This window comes from Peromyscus eremicus, chromosome 15 (genome assembly GCF_949786415.1).
Source record: "Peromyscus eremicus chromosome 15, PerEre_H2_v1, whole genome shotgun sequence".
NCBI classification, from domain to species: domain Eukaryota; kingdom Metazoa; phylum Chordata; class Mammalia; order Rodentia; family Cricetidae; genus Peromyscus; species Peromyscus eremicus.
Window position 1 is genome coordinate 78,588,955 of NC_081431.1, and position 18,832 is coordinate 78,607,786.

The following is an 18,832-nucleotide window of genomic DNA, read 5'->3' on the forward strand; positions in this document are numbered from 1 at the left end:
GCTGTATGCAACAGTGGAAAGCAGAAGCAGGTAAGGTGTGGAACTCCTAAATAGCTTCTGTAATCAGGACCCCCACATAATTATCTACCTCCACAACTATTCATCCATTTCCAACATTACCTTACCACCCCCTAGAAGCCCCACTTCTCAACATGGTTGCATTGGGGGTAAATTTTCAAATATGACCTACAGAGGAACAAAAACCCCAGAGGCAGTGGCTGGTTGAGGAGACTGAGGCAAAAGGGGAAAGGAGAGACTGAAGAGAGCTGGTTGGTTAGGGTGCTCAACGGGGAGACCAGGGTGAGGGGAGATGGTGGATTTGGGAACTTGTGGGCCCTGACACCCCACTGTGAGTGGCTGCTGCCTTGCTTGCTGACCTTGACCATATGTCCTCCCTATGCTGATTCCCTGCTGGTTTCCTTCTCACCTAACAATCACTGGAGGTTCTTTGTTCCTGTATCCTGCATTTGGTGTAAACAGCTTAAATGCAAGAATGTAAAATATTCGGTAGCAAACTTCTGCCCTCCAGGGATCCTCCATTGTGCTGTGAACCTGTATTTAAGGTTTCCTCCCTCTTTCAATAAACGGCATATGGCATTCAGCTGTGGCAAATGACTCGCTGTCTCTTGTCTCTTATTTTTTAATCCACAGCCCCTCACTCGGACATGGTGAGTGGGTGCATGGGCGTTACCACAACAAATGGAGGTCCCACCGAGATCCGAGAAAGAAGGGACATCACTGATGGACACCCGAAAGGTAAGGCTGGCCAGCAATTTAAAGAAAAGATAAGGGTGAATTGAAATGGGTGCAGCTAGCTCACAGTCAGTTAATTGGACTGTTGAAGCAGGAGAGCACTGAAGTTAAGATAGGGCAAGACAGCTAAAGATTTTAAATGAAAAAGGAAATCTTCCCAATAGAGAAGAGGGAAGGAAAGGAAATTTCCCATTAGAAAAGGGAGAAAAAAATTTAATCAAGAAAAAAGGATTTTCACGATAAAAGGGGAAAAAATTTTTGAAACTAGGCCTAAAGATTTTTCAGGGCCCTGTAGAGGAAGGATGAAGGAAAGAGAAAAGCCTCTTCCCATTGGTAATGGAGGAAGAAAAGTCTCTTTCCAAATTTTCAGGATAGCTGAAACTCTGAACTCTCTCTACCTGCCAGTGCAGAGCGGCAGCATCTGAATTACAGAGTCGGCAGGTAGGCCTCATTGCTGCTGGCTGAACTAGCAAACAAGCCCAGAGCTTAAAGTTTTCCTGTCTGTTTGCTTAATTTTGGTTCAAATGTTTTTTTTTTTTTTTTTTCCCTCAGAGTGGAAACAACTCAATATTTAGGATCCCTTCGTGGGAAATGTTTTTCTGTTTTTCCCTTATGGTGGGAATAACTCATTAGGTAGTCCCTTCATGGGAGTAGGAAGTTTAAACGTGAGTTTGTGTGGGGGGGGCATGCGCCCAGTGGCGGTGGCGGTGGACAAAGGCATGCATGAGATAGCCCAGAGCAGCGGGTGGACAGGCACACGCCAGTGGTAGGCGGAGCTGCGATGGAGCATGGATGGAGCGTGGCCCAGGCAGGCACCAGCAATAGAGCCCAAGCAGTGGGAGGAACAAAGCTAAGCAGCAGCCTCAGCTTGCACCAAGCGAGCAGATGCCCGGGAAGGAACTAGCACTAAAAGTTTAAACGGGCCCAACTTCTGGTCAAAAATGGTTTCGGTCAGGACATTGAATGCAAAGTCAATGCTGTTTGAATAAAGGATGTTCTGTTCTTTTGGTTGTCTTAATAAATGTTTGGATAAATGTTTGGATTTTTATGGTAGATAAACTAAAGGAAGAGAATTCATAATTTTGAACTATATATAAAGTATGCTCTTGTCTGTTAATCATTACTAAAAAATTTGGCTCTACTCTTTAAGTTGCTTTCTATAAATTCTTGGTTTAATTCTATAGAAATATAACACCTGAAATGGATTGGGTTGTTAGCTTATTAAATAATGTTGCTAAGATAAACCCATAAATAATAATCTCTTACTGATAAAGAGGTTACAAAATTATTTTTCCAGTAAATAAAATACAGGTAAATTGTTTGGTCCACATTGTTAATAATTGGCTATTTGTGCAGATGTGTTACTTGGAATTTATAAAAAAGGATCCTCTTTTTAAGATTTTATAAAAAATACTCCAGAGTATTGCCTAAAGTTACCTTTTCAAATCCTATAGAGATTGTATTTAATGCTTTTATAATTGACATATGTAAAAAGGACCATGGAAACAGAAGCTGGTGATAGAATTGCTCAATTATTATTGCATTCATATTTTAAATGCAAAATGGCATCTATATGTAGAACTAGAGGCTTTGAAAGTACAGGGAAAAAGGTGTTTTGACAAACAGTTATCAATAATAAGCAGCCTAAATTAAAAACAAAATTTTATGGGATTGAGATTGGAAGATTATTGGATTCTGGTGCTGGATATATCTATAATTTCACAAGAATCTTGACATCCCAATTGGCCCCTTAAAAATTCTACCTCTAACCTACAAGGTATCGGCACAGCTCAGATGCCATTACAGAGCAGGCTACTTTTAAATTGGAAGGATAAGGAAGGTCATGCAGGAACTTTTCAACCCTTTGTGCTACCTGACATTCCAGTGAACTAGTGGAGACGAGATGTGTTAGATGGTATGGGAGCTGTGCTTACTACACAGACTGTACAATAGATGCTGAAGGGTCAGGGCTACTGCCCAAGCAGAGGCTTAGGGAAAATGTTTCAAGGAGACCCACAACCTGTGTAAGACAAAAGCTGTGTCACTAGAGGTCCTGGGAATACTAGAGGATTAGGGTCTTTTCCATAGGGGGCACTGCACAGCAGCCTTCAATGATACAACTGATAAAAATCACTTGGAAAAGTGATTACCTTGTTTTTTTTTTTGGTTTTTTTTTTTTTTGACAGGGTTTCTCTGTGTAGCTTTGCGCCTTTCCTGGAACTCATAGAGATCCGCCTGGCTCTGCCTCCCGAGTGCTGGGATTAAAGGCGTGCGCCACCACCGCCCGGCCGGAAAAGTGATTACCTTGTATGGGTGGAATAGTGGCCCCTTACTAAAGAAAATTTGGAGGCTGCGAACACATAAGTTAAGGAACAGTTAGATGCTGGACATATCATTCCTTCCACTTCACCTTGGAACTCACCTATATTTGATATTAAAAAGAAGTCAGGAAACTGGAGGCTATTACAGGATCTTAGAGCTGTAAATAAAACCATGCTTCTCATAGGAGCAACACAGCCTGGCTTGCCTGCCCCTGTGGCAATTCCTAAACATTGACATTTAATTGTGGTTGACTTGAGGGATTGTTTCTTCACCATTCCTTTGCATCCCGAGGACAGTCCTCACTTTGCTTTTAGTGTTCCTTCAGAAAATCTTAAAGAACCTTATCAGAGATATCAGTGGGGGGTATTGCCTCAAGGAATGGCCAATAGCCCTACTATATGTCAAATTTATGTGTCTTTGGCCATAGCTCCAGTTCAAAAGCTTTTCCAGATGTTTATATAATTCACTATATGGATAATATATTAATGGCTGATAAAGATAAAAAACTTGTTTTTGATGCCTTTTCTAAATTACAAGAGGTTCTTAGCCCCAGAAAAGGTACAGGTATCTTTTCCCTATCATTATTTAGGTCATGAATTGTTATGCACAGGCATATGTCCACAAAAGATTACTCTGCATACGGATCAGCTACGTACGCTTAATGATTTCCAAACCTTTCTGGGAGATATTCAATGGCTTCAGTCCACTTTAAAAATTCCAACAGGTCAGCTTCACCCTTTGTATGATGTCTTAAAGGGCAACCCTGACCCTTTATCTCCCTGTAAATTAACAGCTGAAGGACGTATAGCCCTACAATGAGTGCAAGAGGCCCTGGAACAGGCTCACGTGCAGTATATAGATCTTTCTTCTCCCTATTGTATTTGATGTTTTGTTTTACTCATTCACCTACTGGAGTGTTTTGGCAAACAGGTCCTATTCTATGGGTACATTCCCCAGCTTCTCCAGCAAAAACCATTACTCCTTATCCACAGGCTGTTGCTCAGATTATATTTAAGGGAATCAAGATCAGTGTTCAAACTTTTGGTAAGGAACCAGATATTGTGGTGACCCCATACACCCAGTCTCAAATAGCATGGTTGCAAGCTAATGATGATTGGACCATACTGCCATGCTCCATGCAGGGTCATTTTAATACTCACTATCCCTCCAATGATGTGTGTCAATTTTTTAAATTGCATCCTGTTTTATTTCCCAAGATAGTACAGATGACTCCTATTCCTCAGGCCCGTGTGGTATTTACTGATGACACTTCACATGGTTTTGCTGTGGTAGTTTCTGGTAACATAGTAAAGAGAATGAAAGTCCAGGGTACTTCTGCCCAGATGACAGAGGTACAGGCACTGAGCTTGCTTTACAGATGTTTTCTGATGAGAATGTAAATATTTATACTGATAGTTAATATGTGGCACATGCCATTATGCCTTTGGAGACAGCAGCCTACATACCATCCATTTCTCCCATTCATGAATATTTATTGCAAGTGCAAGGACTTATATGGTCCCGCTCACATAACCCTTATGTGGGCCATATTAGAGCTCATACTCAATTGCCTGGACCTCTAAGCGAAGGTAATCAGAGGGCTGATGCCATTACTCGTATGGCTGTCACATTAATTTGTTCTGCCTTTGACAAGGCTACTCAGTTGCATCAACGTTATCATCTTCATGCTGGATCTCTTCATCATCATACAGACATAACCCGGGAACAAGCCATCCAGATAGTTAAATCATGTCCTATTTGTGTTGAATTTTTACCTGTTCCTCATTTGGGAGTTAATCCCCGAGGACTTTTACCTAATCATGTGCAGCAGATGGCCATCACACACGTGCCTTCCTTTGGAAAATTACAATATGTCCATGTATCTATTGATACATATTCTTCTCTAATTTTTGCTTCTGCCCACTCAGGTGACAAGGTTAGAGATGTAAAGAATCATTGTCTTCATGCTTTTGCCTATATGGGATTGCCAAAATGCATAAAGACTGATAATGGTCCCGCCTACAGCAGTATGGGATTTTCAAAATTCTGCCAAGACTTTTCTATTATTAATAAGACTGGTATTCCTTATAATCCTCAAGGACAGGCTATAGTAGAACACTGCCATCGTACCTTAAAAACATATATTGCTAAAGTAAAAAGGGGGGAGCTAGGGGTTCATCTCTCCTCTCCACATTCTATTCTTTCCCTTGTTTTATATACTTTAAATTTTTTATTGGTGGATTCTGCTGGAGTATCCGCTGTAGATAAGCACTGGAGGGCTCCTGTTGCAAATTGTCCTCTGGTGCAATGGAAGGATCTTTCTACTGGCACTTGGAGGGGACCTGATCCAGTGTTGGTGTGGGCCCGGGGTTCTGTTTGTGTCTTTCTGCAGGACAATGAGGTTCCTCTTTGGGTTCCTGAGCACTGTGTGCCCCCTGTGGCTGTTGCTGAATCCCAACATGGCAGAGACCTATTGGGCTTTTGTGAAGAACTCTCCCCTTCTGATGCCAATGGGGACTGAGAGTCCGATATGGCCAACCTTGGCAAGCATTAATGTAAGCCTAGGAACTGTAGCCATGAGGTTGGATTCTTCAGAAGGTCATGTATGGTAACCTTTTTCAAAAATGTTGAGAATGTGTCTCTCAAACACCTTGGAGATTAAGGATAACTCTGAAGGTCAATGACCTTCATTTGTTAACAATAGCATGCCAGCTAAGCCTTTCACATTTTGCAATCCTCTTCGAGCTGGTGTAGTACCTGCTTTTCAGGAGTGGCTCTGTGCAACATTTATTGGCCTCTTGAAATTCATCTAGCCTCTTTTGAAGATACCTTATAATTTGTGAGCCTGAATGTAGCCATTATTGAGACCATTAGTTCTGCTCCTTGTTTGTTGTCTGTTTTTCTTTATGGTTCTCAGTTATTCTTTTGCAGAGCTGCCAGCTTAAGTCATGCTGGGATCAAGAAAAATGGGCCTTGGTGGTTCGTGTTCCTGGAGCTGTGTCCATGCCAGTGGACCGTGGCAGTTAGACACAGATGATGCTCACATGCTCCAGAAGAGAATCTGACATCACTGTTGCCGTTGTTGCTGTTATAGCGGTGGTGGCCACTGCTGCTATTGTTTCTAGTATTGCTATTTCATAATTGGTTACTACAGGTAGCACAATGGAGACCCTGGCAGCAAAAGTAGCTACCACAGTTAGTTAATCTTTCATTTTATTGGGCATGATAAATTTAATTCTACAATTATACATTTGAATTGGCTTTGAAAGTTGTAAAATTTATAAAACTCAAGTTCTACTTGCCTATGGGATACCACCTTATGAGGACTCCAATTTGCAGTAAGGCTCATTAAGGAAGGGAATTGCTCAATTGCCTTTAGCCTCCTGGCTATGGGTGGGTTAGGACTTCTGTTGGTCTTTTCTGTGTCGCACAAATTGCAAGCCCAGCACCATTTTGAGATCTTTGGCAGAAGTTACTCTACAGCTCACATGGTTGAGTCTGTATGATAATGAGTATTCAGAGATGAGTAATGCTTGGGGGGCGGTCATCAACCTAAGCCAGAGTGCCTATGTGGCCTGGGCAGGTGTCTCCATGACGGGTAAGGTGACCTGCTGATGTCCCATGCAACCTAAGTCAGAAGCTCATTTTTTAGTAAAAAGGGGGGACCTGTGGGCCCTGGCACCCCACTGTGAGTGGTTGCCACCTTGCTTGCTGACCTTGACCATATGTCCTCCCTATGCTGATTCCCTGCCGGTTTCCTTCTCACCTAACAATCACCAGAGGTTCTTTGTTCGTGTCTCCTGCATTTGGTGTAAACAGCTTAGATGCAGGAATGTAGAACATTCAGTATCAAACTTCTGCCCTCCAGGGATCCTCCATTGTGCTGTGAGCCTGTATTTAAGGTTTCCTCCCTCTTTCAATAAACGGCATTTGGCATTCAGCTGTGGCAAATGTCTCTTGTCTCTTATTTTTTAATCCACAGCCCCTCACTCAGACATGGTGAATGGGTAGCGGTTGTGCAGGCGTTACCGCAACAGGAACTGAATTCATTTCACAGTATGCAGGTCTCAAACCCAGCCCACTTAAGTTCTGAATGTTACCAATCTACCTACCCTTCTATGTTTCCCCTTAGCAGTGTGAAAATAGCTGAGGGGAGAGTGCGCTTGGCAGGTAAAGGCTCTGGAGAGGCAGGGAGAAAGAGATTGAGGAAGAACCTCATTCTATGCATGCAGTATCAATGCCTGTCTGACCTTTGCCCCATTCCCCTGCCTGTCTGACCTTTGTCCTACTCCCCAGCCTGTCTGACCTTTGCCCCACTCCCCTGCCTGTCTGACTTTTGCCCCACTCCCTTGCCTGTCCAACCTTTGCCCCACTCCCCTGCCTATCTGACCTTGTCTTGAGACTGCCCAGTCTCCAGGAAACACAATCCATATTAAGAACACACACTCTTTCTTCTGTGTTTATGTGGTGTTCATGTGGTTATACATGTGTACAGGTGCATCATTCCTCAGACTCCTTTAACTTTTCACTTCAGATCAGGCCAATCCTTGGCCTGAAATGTCTCCAAACATTAGACTAACTAGGTTCAGGGAACTGCCTATTACTGCCTCTCATCTCATCACTGGGAATACAAGACAGCCACTGTGGTAGACTTTTTATGTGGCTTTTGGGATCATACTTGCTTTCTTATGCTTGTGAGACAGGCAATTTTACCAACTAGCTGTGGGGCGTTTACCCACCACCCCCACAGTTTCCCAGAGTTTTCTTGAGTGTGAGCAGCAGGAAATATTAGATAGAAGGATTTATTGCGGAGAATCTTGCAGAGATAAACAGATAGAAAATAAAGGATAGCCTTGAGAGGGCCTGGAACCTATTCCAACGGGCCCGACTGTCTCTGCCCCAGGGTTTTTATAGAGATGCCAAGGGGTGGAGCAAAAGATCTCCTCTCCCAGCACAGCCAAGTGCAGACCATCCCAGACACCTGCACTCAGGCCCGTGGTCTAATCATCATCTATGAGGATCTGCTTGGTAAAGCCACCAGGAACCCGAGAATGGGCTCCCACAGGTCCCCCTTTCTTAATATATAAAAAATAACTATTAAGGGCTTACAGCAATCTCCATAGCTGTTACACCTCCCAATATGGGAGTAGAGGATGATAAAGATGGCATTTCTCTTTTGAATTAGGTCCAAGGTGACTACAGCAGTCTTAGCTGCCTCAAGCCCTTTCTAAACCAAAAACTCTTAAGGCGACTACAAACTTAAAGAATCCCTTAGCTTCATCATTACCGTTAACAGGTTAACATAAATATTGCTATACATAGTCACAATTCTCTCAGTCTTACAACACAAAGCAAACTCTTAACAGAATCATTTGAATTAGCATATATGGTGCTATATATAGTTAACAATTTTCTCTGTCTTACAACTTTAACTCTTAATCATTTGAATATTCTTGCTAACAGAACATAGGAAAAACTTCGATGTATTCACATCAAACTTAAATATTCCTTAACTCCACAAAACCAGGGTGCATTAATATCAATAGGGTAAATATAATTTCTGCAAACATAATTCAACCTCATAACTCCTCCTTTTCTTTATAATTTTTTAAACAAAATCTCAAAGCTAGTTAGAAGAACCCAAACTCATACAATTCCTACAAACCCATATTGAAAAGCAATCTTCTCAATCTAACCATTAACACTTTGAAAATTAGCAAAACATCCAAAAGCAGTTTCTTAATAAAACTCTTTACACTTTAAAAGCAGTCTCTTAATATACCCCATTTGCATTTCTTACTAACAAAAACATGACATTAATCCACTCAAACAACTTTTGAAATCAGACTAAGGATTTCTTTATAATTCTTTGTAATTTAAGCAAAATCTCAAGCCTAGTTAGAAAACCCAAACTTTTCCATTTAAACAGTTCCATTTGTAACACAAAACCAGTTCTGTAAGTAATTTCATTTTTACATAAACAGTTCCACAAAACAATTCATGAATCACCAATTAATAAAGCATATATGCATACACAAAACTGCATCTTGATTCTAGGCAGAAATAATAAATTTCTTCATTTAAGCAGTTCCATTTTTAACCCAATTCCAGAAAACAGTTCCTAAGTCATTACTATAAGTAAACTCAAAATTGTCCCATTGCAATGAAATCTCTACTATTCATTTCATTTCTTAAGTCCCAAAATTCAAATGATAAATTCTGGTACGAGCCTTCCAAATATGAAGAAATCCATAACCAAAATCTTTTTTAGTTTTATCTCATTTTAAGTTCAAAAAGTTCAAACAAATAAATTCTGGTATTAGGCTTTCACTTCAAAATATGAAGAGATGTTTTTCAACCAAAACTTTTTGCAGTTAACAATTTTTATTCAAACAAGCGTCTCTGAACTTATTCTCAAGCCAGAGGCCTTTTTAGGTACAGTAGTATTCTAAACCGCACCGTTTTTTATGTTAGCTCAGGTTTTTCTGTGTTGCATCGATTTTCCACGGATCTCAGCTGTGGATGCCTTGTGCTGGTTCTTCTACAGGGTCTTTCATAATGATTTTAGGAAATACAAAGGAATGCATTTGAACGAATTGCAATAATGGATCAGCTGGGAATTGATTATCAATTTGGCCTGAAAACTGGGAAAAAGCAATTGCCCAAGAATCACTATTTTGAAAAAGCCAATCAACTTGCTGCTTTGTAAAAGGAACATTAATTACCATAGGTTCTTTACCAAAATAACATCTAGACTCAATTCTGCTTTTTTGTACCAAGCAAGCTACAGACTCATAGTATGGATTTAATGCTTTGGCTGGTGAAACAGGAAGATGTAGCCATAAGAGAGGCTTGTTTTGCCATAATACGGCTGTAGGAGTATGTCTAGTGGGCAAAATATGTGCATACCAAGGTAGGGTGTAATTAATGTAATGTACTTGCTGGTTTTGAATAGCCTTTTCAACTTGCAGAAGAACTTGTCTACCTTTTTCAGTTAACTCTCTGGGTGAATTAGGGTTATTATCTCCTTTTTAAAATATCACTTAAAGGTTTCAAATCACCAGTAAATACTTTTAAATAATGGCACAACCATTGAATCTCCCCCAATAATTTTTGAACATCATTTAAAGTCTTTAACTCATCCTTTCTTATTTCTAATTTTTGAGGCTTTATCACCTTAGAGTATAATACATGTCCTAAGTAATGAAAAGGCGAGTGTCTTTGCACTTTTTCTGAAGTGATAATTAACCCTGCATGGGTAAGACAGTGCTGAAGCTGTCCAAAAGTGCCAAGCAAAATTTCTTCATCTTTATGCACAAGCAAAATATCATCCATGTAACGAATAATATAAGCCTGTTGAACTTGCTCTCTAACTCTTTGGATAGCTTGAGCTATGAATTTCTGACACAGTGTTGGGCTATTGACCATTCCTTGGGGCAAAACTTTCCAGTGGAATCTTTTCATGGGTTCTTTAAAGTTGACTGAGGGAACACTAAATGCAAATCTTTGACAGTCTTGGGGAGCTAAAGGAATGGTATAAAAACAATCCTTCAAATCCAAAATAATTTTATACGTATTTTCTGGTATAGCAGTAGGGATAGGCAATCCAGGCTGCAAAGCTCCCACAGGTTGTATGGTTTCATTAATCTTTCTCAAATCCTGTACTAATCTCCATTTCCCTGACTTCTTTTTGATGAGGAAAATAGGAGAATTCCAGGGAGAATTAGAAGGTTCAATATGACCACTATCCAGCTGCTCCTGTACTAACTGCTGGACAGCCTGTATTTTTTCTTCTGTTAGGGGCCATTGATCTATCCACACAGGCTGATCGGATTTCCAGGTTACAGGATCTGCATGGAATACAGGCTGCTCAATGACCCTTCCTAAAAATGCTCCATAACGTCCTTATCTTTAGGAGTTAAAGATGACATTTCCATTAACTTTTGGTCAGGAACTTCTTGTTCATAGATAGTTGTATCGGGACTATATAAGTATACTCCCATATGGCTCATAACATCTCGACCCCACAAATTTACCGGCAAGTGAGGGACAATGTTGGCCGAAAAGTCCCTTCATGACCCTCCTCATCTCTCCAGGAGAGCTCATTGCTGCTCTGCTCGGGACACTGAGTTTGACCAATCCCTTGCAGCTGTGTAATAGTCTCCATTTTGGGCCACATAGCAGGCCACTGACTAGCACATATAATAGATAAATCTGCACCTGTATCTAAAAGACCCGAGAAATTTTTCCCATTTATGACTAATGTAAGTTCTGGGCATTGTGGTCCTATGGCTTGTAGCCAACAGGCATCTGACAAACCGAATCCAGCCTCTCCTCTCTTATCTCTTTTAATTGGATTTTTTTGTTTGTATTTGAGGAAGTAAGATTAACTGTGCAAGTCTCTGACTGATCTTTATTACTGAAAATCTTGTGGGTGAATGAGTCATCACCTTTATTTCTCCCATATAGTCAACATCAATCACTCCAGGGGCAACTAGAATTCCTTGCATGGTAGTACTACTTCTGCCCAACAATAACCCCACAGAGCCCTGTGACAAATGTCCATAAACATCTGTAGGGAGGGCTTGCATTCCCATTTCAGGGGTCAAAACTGTATAGATGGAAGAACTGAGGTCTAATCCAGCACTACCTGGTGTTGCCCTATAGAGGTCTTGAATATATTTCGTTGCTGGAGGATTGACTGCTGAATTACCCCAAAGGTCTATTTTGTCGGGGCCTAGGGCGGGCCCCTCCGTCCGTTTCCCTGGAACGGACTCTTCTGGGTGTTTGCCCTTGATATGCATTTGCTAGCCCGGTGTTTCCCTCTCCTACATGTTGGGCATAACCCAGGCTCTCTATTTGATCCGAAGCCCCTTCTCTTGCTAGAGCAACTTCTAATATAATGTCCCATCTGTCCACACCCAAAACAACTTCCAGAAGGTCCAGTATCTTTCCCTTGTCTGGAATTAGGGTTTCTTTGCTGGTATAGAACATCCCTAACCATTTTTCCTTGTAATGCTGCGGCCATGACTATCCCTTAATTGTATGATGGTCCTATATCAGAACAAAGTCGGATATAGTCAGAAATATTTCCCTTTTTTCTAAAAGGGCGTATCGCAGCCTGACATGCTGCATTGGCGTTTTCATATGCAAGTTGTTTTACAAGTAAAAGTCTAGCTTCTGAATCGCTAATTAATCTGCTAGCCATTTGCATTAATCTGGAAACAAAATCTTGAAATAACTCATCAGGCCCTTGCCTTATCTTGGACAGATCCTCAGTTTGTCTTCCTGATGATGGAAGCGTATTCCAAGCCCTTTGGCAGCGGCCTGAACCTGAGCATACACCGCTATATCAAAGTTTAACTGTTGACCTGTCTCTCAATAAGGGCCTTCCCCAGCGAGCATATCAAAGGTGATAGGAATCTGTTGTGCCCGATTTATTTCAGCTGTGGCCTGACACTGTTCCACGAACTCACTTTTCCACAGCAGATAGTCACCTCCAGATAGACATGCTCAGGCCATTTGTTTCCAATCACCCAGAGGCAAAACTTCTAAAGCCAGGCTTTCTAACAATGATGTTGTGAAAGGAGCAGTTGGGTCATATTGACTACATGCTGTTTTTAACTCCTTAAGCTGTTTGAAAGGAATGGGAACGTGCACTCTTATGATATTACTCTGGCGGTCCTGCTCTTCCAGGACAGGGAACATTTGAAAGCCTTGAATTTCTTCCCCCTTACTAGCAGCTTCCCAGAGGCTAGCTTGAAGGGGAGATGTAGCTTTAACAGAGAGGGTTCGCATTGCCTCAGAGGATCTCTGTGCTATGGCAATTACAGGTGGCTTTTCCATTCTAAAAGACGCCTCCCCAGGTGAGTCTAGTTCCACCCCTACAGAGGGAAGAGGAGAGACTTGGAGAGTTTCTATTTTTTGAGTAAGAGAAGTTACTAGGCTTTTCAACTTTTTCAGTTCCTCCCTTGTCTTATTCCAAGATTTTTGTTCCTTAAACTTAGCGTCATGGCCAAAAGAAACCGGACCCTGTTTAAGCGGTGCTGTACAAGGGTTTTCAGGTTCTGCTGGCAGAGCAGAGGGTTGTGTCTCCACCTCATCTGCCTTAGGGAATGATCCCTCCTGCTTTTCAGGGTTAGGATCTAAATTATCCCAGATTAATGCCCACCGGCCAAGGGCTTCCACAGGAATATTTTCTGGCCCATGTTTTTCATAGCATTTTTGAATTTCAACTCCAACTCTCTCCCAGGAATCCTCATTCAGCTTCCCATATTCAGGAAACCAGGGACACAATTCCTCTACAAACTTTAAGAACCTCTGTACTTGTAGTTCCACCTTAACGCCTTTGTTTTATAGTCTTTCTACAAGTGACTCTTCAAAGGTCTGCTTACTATTTTCCTGACCCATTTTGATCAAGAGGTCTTTATTTTTTCTTAAAGCGACTCGCAGATAATTCTCTCTAATCTCCAGGTGATTCTAATCTCATGCTTCTGAGAGAGGTTAGAGGCTTTAGTTTTTAAGTTTGAGAGAAAGATTAAGGCTTTTTTAGAGATTTTTCCTCCCAAATTTTCTAAGAAAAGCTTTTTAGTTTAAGAGAAAGATTTTTTTTCTTCCCAAAAGAGAAAGACCAACTTTTCCCAAAACTTCCCAACTTTAAACTTTGGCTTTTTACACCCCCATTTTTGTCTCAGGGAGAAATCGCTTTCTCCTGCCGCTTGGACTTAGCATTTCAGCTGTCCCCAGGTCAAAAAGCTTCCATAGGAAACTTTTTCTCCCCCATAAGCTCAAAGAAGAGCTTTTTTACTATCCGTAAAGCCCAAAGAAAGATTTTTTTCCCCCAGTTTGCATTCAGAGGCCCCAAAGTTAGAAAATTGAAGAGTTTTTCTGTCTAGTTGCCTTACTTATTTTTTCCTACACAATCTTACACTTCTAAGTTTTTCCTACACTATTTTACTACCCTATGCCTTATACTTTTTCACAGATAGAAATTGAGAAAGGGATAGAAGATAGAAAATTTTGAGAGGAGAGAATTTCGCTGCAGCATCAGACATCCTAACAGTCTGCTTTCCTTTTCTCTCGAGGATAAAACCCCTGCCTCTCAATATATATAAAAAATATATATTTTCCATAACATCGGCATGCCTTATCCACTGGCAGGGCTGACTCAGCACTTTCACCAAAAACTCTGTAATAAAACTATTATTTTCCTTTATCTTTAGTTCTTATTACTTTGTCTTTAGTCCCTGTTCATTTGTCTTTAGTCCCCCCTTTTTTTAGTCCCCCCTTTTTTCTTTAGTTCCTTTTTTTCTTTTTTCTTTAGTCCCTGTTCATGGCGCCATTCTGTGCGGCATTTACCCACCACCCCCACAGTTCCCCAGAGTTTTCTTGAGTGCGAGCAGCAGGAAATATTAGATAAAAGGATTTATTGTGGAGAATTTTGCAGAGATAAACAGATAGAAAATAAAGGATAGCCTCGAGAGGGCCTGGAACCTATTCCAACGGGCTCCGACTGTCTCTGCCCAAGGGTTTTTATAGAGATGCCAAGGGGTGGAGCAAAAGACCTCCTCCCCCAGCACAACCAAGTGCAGACCATCCCAGACACCTGCACTCAGGCCCATGGTCTAATCATCCTCTATGAGGACCTGCTGGGTAAAGCCACGAGGAACCCGAGAACGGGCTCCCACAACTAAGCCATCTCCCCAGCTCAAAATCTTCCCTTAAAAAATATATTACATTATTTCTGGGTGGGGAGGTGGGGCTGCATACCATATCATGCATGTGGAGATCAGAAGAAATGTTTTGTAAGCTGATTTTCTCCTTCCACCATATAAGATCTAGGGATCAAATTTGGGTTGTCGGGCTTGGCAGCAAACACCCACTATGCCATCTCATTGCTCCCAACCTTCCACCTCTAATTTGTTTTTATCTTATGTATATGGGTATTTTGTCTGCAAGTACATCTGTGTACCACAGGCATGCTTACAGTGCATACAGAAGCCAGAAGAGGTCATCAGATCCCCCAAGAACTGGAATTGTAAGTCACCACATGCTGGGACTCAAACTCCAGCATCTGGAAGGGCAACCAGTACTCTTAACCATGGAGCCATCACTCCTCAGCCCTAGAACCTCTCCTTTCAAGTAGCAACTCTCTGGGCCCTCCCAGTGACCCAGAGCAGCCATACCATTGCTCCAGAGGTCTGAGCATGTGAGGAAGCTGGCCACTGTGTCAGCAAAAAGAAGGTAACAGAAACAGCCCTTTCTTGAGCGACCTCCCAGGCACTGTCTGTCACCCCTGCAGTGGTAGCTAGCATGGTGTTTTGTCTAAATTAGTTGCCGATATCTAAAAACTTAGGAGGATGCAATAAATAAAAAAAATGGATGGCTAGATGGATGGATGGATGGGGTGGGTGGGTGGGTGGGTGGATGGATGGAAGAATGGGTGGATAGATAGATAGAGATAGAGACAGAGACACAGAGAGAGAGAGAGAGAGAGAGAGAGAGAGAGAGAGATGATGACGAGAGATTCAAAAGCAGTTCCTGCCAAGTTGGGGAGGTGGCTCAGGCAGTAAAATGCTTGCCTTGCAGGCACAAGAACCTTAGTTCTATCCCAAGACCCTATGATAAGAAAACCAGCCAGGCATGATGGCTTTGCTTGCAATCCCAGTGTTCAGGTCTTAAAAACCAGCTGATCTCTGAGGCACAATGGTCCTCCAGTATAGCCAAAAACAAAGAAAAAAAAAAAAAACAAGATGGATGGTGCTTGACAAATAACAGCTGAGGATCTCTGGTCTCTGGCTTCTGCACATATGGTCACATTTGTACAGGTACTTACACAGACACACACACAGACACAAACACACATAAATAAATAAATAAATAAATAAATAAATAAATAAATAAATAAAGAGGGTCAGCAGTGGTCTTCCCCATGGCCTAGCCATCCATGGCTAAGGAATCCTGTTTGAGCAGGACCTGTGCCTGCTTCTCTTGGATGTGAGACTGACAGCTGCCATTAGTCACCTCAGTAGCTAAGCTGTTCATCACCTCTGTCACCTGCTGCTCTGGGAACATGAAGAATGAATGGATATGGCACACAAGGGTAGGCCATGAGAGGCACTAAGGCAGGCCCATTTCTTTTCATTCTTAAATGCTTTGTAACCTACCATTTTCTACTTACCAATGGGGATGTCAGAATCCAGAATCACCTTCTAGACAAGCCTCTGGCCACAAATGGGGGATTATTTGACTAGGTTAATTGAGTTGGGAAGACCCATCCTGAATGTGGACAGATCTGACCCTGGGTTATATGATGGAGGACACAGCTGAGAACTAGCCTTCATCTCCTGATGATGGGTGGATACAACATGACTTCAAACTCCTATAGCCTGTTGGGTCTGTTGTGCCTGCATCGCAAACCCCCAGGCAAGACCACCACAGAGCCAATATCCGATGCAAAACACAAAGGGGTTTATTGATAACAAGCGAGCTCTGGTTTGGGCCACGTCCAACATCCGACATAATGGGTGAAGGATGGCCCTGAGCTCTCACTTTAAGGGGTTTTTATAAGAAAAGTTTACAGACAGCTTGGGATTGGATGAGGGGCTAAGGGTGAGGTAGTTCTTTGAAGTTACTGGCTGAACTATAAGCATAGAGTTACTGATGGCTAACAGGATTCAGGGTATCTATAGAGACATACATTTTTTACTCCCTATATCCTGCTTTTGTTGAACCCAGAATATATACATTCAGATTTATTGTTCCAGTTCTACTCTCCCGAGTTCAACTTCTGGTCAGTTGAGGCCATTACTCCCCATATCTTGTTTTGCCAAGGCCAGGATACATAGATTTATTGCTTCAGCCTTATCTTCCTATGAGTTCAACTTCTGGTCAGTTCTAAAATGGCTGACCAGCAAATACCTTTGGAGGATGGGAGGGGGAACTGTCTCTCAAGATGGCTACTGATTTTTCCCTTTCAGGTCCAAGGTCTCACAATAAGGGGGGACAAACCACCTAAGTGTATTAAACCAGAAGCAAATTTTATTCCAGAAAAAAAAATAATTAAAAAAAAAAACCACACAAAAGCTTATCAGCTAATTGAGACCACAGCCTATGTTGTAATTCTGGGGCTGTGGCAATGGAGGTGGGTTGTAGCCCCTTTTTATAGTGTCAGGCACAGGGTACATGCTAGGAGTCACGTAGAAACATCAGGCATGGGATGCATGCTAGAAGTAACGTAGAAACATTTATTAAAAGTTAACTTTGGTCCAGGCAGTTTTTGGCTATGAGGGGTAAGGGGGTTAAAGTTAACCCCTGTCTGTTGACAGAGGAGCTGGTTGTAAAGCAGAGAGCCATTACTAGAAGTTTACTTTTAGAGTTGAAGACTGTTAGTTTCCATCTCTTAAGCTTATAATTTTACATTTCTATTTTCCTGGACCCCTGACTTCCCACCATGATGGACTGTACCTTGAGCTGTGAACTAGAATAATCCCTCTGGGCCAATGAGATGGTGCACCAGGCAAAGGCACTTGCCGCTGGGCCTAGTAACTAGAGTTTGAGCTTCCCTTGGACTCACATGGTGGAAAAGGGTACTGACTCCCAAAAGTTGTCTTCTAACCTCCACATGTGTGCCATGGTACACATACACACACACACACACACACACACACACACACACACACACACCATTTTAATTTTTTATAAAGCCCTTTCTCCCTTAAGCTGCTCTTTTCAGGATATTTTATCAGAGCAACAGAGAATAAACTAAGATCCCCAAATCACAAGAGCAGTGAGTGATGAAGCACCATCAGCCAATGAGAACTCAGCATTACCCAACTGGGAGACCACCATGCCCAGGGGCTGAAATCACACTCAGCAAAAACTTGCTCAGGCAGCTCCAGCCTCAGTCAGTGCAGCTCTCCGAGCAACTGGATCTGGCAGTTACTGTCAGTTTCACTGATGCTGGTACTGTTTAGAATGCCAAGAACTGACAAAGGCACTGATCAGGGCCTGGCTACCAACATGGGTCCTAATGAGCTCCCTTTGTGCTCAGTCTTATGTGTGACAGACAGGGCCTGAATCCTGAAGTTGGCTTTTGGGCCTGGGAAAAGCTCACTAATCCAAAAAACAAAAGTCCTTTTCTCTTCCCACATTGTGAGGGAATAAGCCTTTTGACACTGTTCAGTGTGCTGTTGCATACCTGTAAAACGTTTATTCATTCGGTAGGCAATGTCAAGCATCTACAGTGAACAAGAGGCCTGCCTTACCCTTCCTCTGATAGAGCTAAACTACAAAATATCACAGAGGGGCTGGGATCAGCGCAGCTGGCAAAGTGCTTGCTGCACAAACATGAGGACCAGTAGTTTATTTATTTATTTTAGATTTATTTACTTATTATGTATACAGTGTTCTGCTTGCATGTGTCCCTGCAGGCCAGAAGAGGGCACCAGATTTCATTACAGGTAGTTGTGAGCCACCATGTGGTTCTGGGAATTGAACTCAGGACCTCTGGAAGAGCAGTCAGTGCTCTTAACCACTGAGCTATCTCTCTAGCCCGAAGACCAGAGTTTTAATCCTTGGCACCCACAAAGAAGACAAAAATGAAGATGAAGACAAAGAGGGAAGGAATGAAGGAAGGAAGGAAGGGAGGAAGGAAGGAAGGAAGGAAGGAAGGAAGGAAGGAAGGAAGGAAGGAAGGAAGGAAGGGGAAAAAATTAAGTTGGGCACTTGTTCGTAGTTGGAAGTTTTCCTGTGTCCC

General features: G+C 42.1%; 1 protein-coding gene across 1 annotated transcript in view; it reads right to left on the reverse strand.

The window, feature by feature from the left end:
- Nucleotides 1-18,832, reverse strand: part of Tsn (translin) — a 52,965-nt gene that overhangs the window by 10,951 nt on the left and 23,182 nt on the right. The window lies entirely within an intron of this gene.